A 2,500-nucleotide genomic window follows, 5' to 3' on the forward strand; every position below is an offset into this window, starting at 1 on the left:
GCGCGCCCGCCTGTCGCCGCCATGGGCCTGACACCCGCTCTGGGAAAAGGCCTCGATCAGAAGGACGCGGGCGACCGGCGAAGCGCGCCGTGACGAATTCCGTACGCCACAATTCCGCGCACTCCAAAAGCGCGCGGATTCGGCGATGGGCACATCCCGCTTCACTCGCCGTTACTGAGGGAATCCTCGTTAGTTTCTTTTCCTCCGCTTAGTAATATGCTTAAATTCAGCGGGTAGCCTCGTCCGACCTCAGGCCGAAAGTAAGGACCGGGACTATTCTTCCCGTTCCGCGCTCGCCGTCGGCGCCGCGCGCCGCCGCGCACCTCGATTCCCGCCCTTGAGCCGCCAGCCGTTGGCCTCTTCGAGGTCGACTCGCCGCCGCCGCGCGGGATTCTGGTCGCGATCGTCGCGCATCGTGCCGTGCTGTCTTGAGCGGGACGGGCGCTCGCGCGTCCGACGCCGCAGCAGCCGCGCGGAGAAATCCCCGCGCGGAACGTTTGCAACGCGACCCTGAGGCGGGCGCGGCCCCGGGATTGACCCGAGGCCGCAATTTGCGTTCAGAACGTCGATGCTCAATGTGTCCTGCAATTCACACTAATTCACGCAGCTAGCTGCGTCCTTCATCGACTCACGAGCCGAGTGATCCACCGCCAAGAGCCATCCACGATTGTTTCGCTCGCACAGTGCCTCGCACTATAGGGTGACAAAATAGACCGCGCCGAGCGGTCGGCCAGGCCGACGCTTGAAGCCGGAGCGCGCGGCACCGCGGCACTCGACGCGCAAACATTACCGGGTGACCGAATCGCCGGCCGGCGCGCCGCTCCTCGCGGGTCGGGCGCCGGGTAGCAAAGACTTTTTCTCTCGCTTGTCCGAGTTTCGCGTTCGCCGAAGCGTTTGCGAGACCGTTAATGATCCTTCCGCAGGTTCACCTACGGAAACCTTGTTACGACTTTTACTTCCTCTAAATGATCAAGTTAGATCGTCTTCTCGGACGCCGGCTCGACCGTTGCCGGCCGCGCCAGGTCCAATCGGAGGACCTCACTAAACCATTCAATCGGTAGTAGCGACGGGCGGTGTGTACAAAGGGCAGGGACGTAATCAACGCGAGCTAATGACTCGCGCTTACTGGGAATTCCTCGTTCAAGGGAAATAATTGCAATTCCCTATCCCTAGCACGACCGGGGTTCAGCGGGTTACCCAGACCTGTCGGCCAAGGCGAGCACATGCTGATCCGGTCAGTGTAGCGCGCGTGCGGCCCCGAACATCTAAGGGCATCACAGACCTGTTATTGCTCAATCTCGTGTGGCTAAACGCCACTAGTCCCTCTAAGAAGTTAGACGCCGACCGATTGGGTCGCGTAACTAGTTAGCAAGCCAGAGTCTCGTTCGTTATCGGAATTAACCAGACAAATCGCTCCACCAACTAAGAACGGCCATGCACCACCACCCACAGAATCAAGAAAGAGCTCTCAATCTGTCAATCCTCACTGTGTCCGGGCCGGGTGAGATTTCCCGTGTTGAGTCAAATTAAGCCGCAGGCTCCACTCCTGGTGGTGCCCTTCCGTCAATTCCTTTAAGTTTCAGCTTTGCAACCATACTTCCCCCGGAACCCAAAGACTTTGGTTTCCCGCAAGCTGCCGGAGAGGTCGTAAAACTAACGCCCCCCGATCGCTAGTTGGCATCGTTTATAGTCAGAACTAGGACGGTATCTGATCGTCTTCGAACCTCTGACTTTCGCTCTTGATTAAAGAAAACATTCTTGGCAAATGCTTTCGCAGTCGTTCGTCTTGCGCCGATCCAAGAATTTCACCTCTAACGGCACAGTACGAATGCCCCCGTCTGTCCCTCTTAATCATTACCTCGCGCTCCGAAAACCAACAAAATAGAACCGAGGTCCTATTCCATTATTCCATGCACCATTATTCAGGCGAATCGCCTGCTTTGAACACTCTAATTTTTTCAAAGTAAACGTTCCGGCCGCCGCCGACACTCAGTCAAGGGCACCGGCGGAGAACCGGAGGTGAGGCCAGGACGGCCAGTACACGCCTTGCGACGGACCGGCCGCCTGCGCCCAAAATCCAACTACGAGCTTTTTAACCGCAACAACTTAAATATACACTTTTGGAGCTGGAATTACCGCGGCTGCTGGCACCAGACTTGCCCTCCAATGGATACTCGTTAAAGGTTTTAAAGTGTACTCATTCCAATTACAGGGCCTCGTTTAGAGTCCTGTATTGTTATTTTTCGTCACTACCTCCCCGCGTCGGGAATGGGTAATTTGCGCGCCTGCTGCCTTCCTTGGATGTGGTAGCCGTTTCTCAGGCTCCCTCTCCGGAATCGAACCCTGATTCTCCGTTACCCGTAAGAACCTCGGTAGGCCAGTACCGTACCGACGAAAGTTGATAGGGCAGACACTTGAATGATCCGTCGCCGGTGCGAGACCGTGCGATCCGCAAAGTTATCCAGAGTCACCAAAGGTTGCGGGCCGAAGCCCGGTCGGT

At 57.0% G+C, this 2,500-nt stretch overlaps 2 non-coding genes and 1 pseudogene across 2 annotated transcripts in view; all 3 read right to left on the minus strand.

The window, feature by feature from the left end:
- Positions 1-257, minus strand: part of LOC146144023 (large subunit ribosomal RNA) — a 3,679-nt pseudogene extending 3,422 nt beyond the window's left edge.
- Positions 258-505: 248 nt separating this feature from the next.
- Positions 506-659, minus strand: LOC146144024 (5.8S ribosomal RNA). Its single transcript, XR_014498825.1, has one exon. It is a non-coding gene; the product is annotated as a 5.8S ribosomal RNA (ribosomal RNA).
- A 247-nt stretch (positions 660-906) lies between these two features.
- Positions 907-2,500, minus strand: part of LOC146144025 (small subunit ribosomal RNA) — a 1,811-nt gene continuing 217 nt past the window's right edge. The window contains exon 1 of the ribosomal RNA XR_014500491.1: positions 907-2,500. This exon is cut by the window's right edge and continues 217 nt beyond it. This is a non-coding gene — a ribosomal RNA (small subunit ribosomal RNA).

Source organism: Ascidiella aspersa, chromosome 5, assembly GCF_963924565.1.
Source record: "Ascidiella aspersa chromosome 5, kaAscAspe10.2, whole genome shotgun sequence".
NCBI lineage: Eukaryota > Metazoa > Chordata > Ascidiacea > Phlebobranchia > Ascidiidae > Ascidiella > Ascidiella aspersa.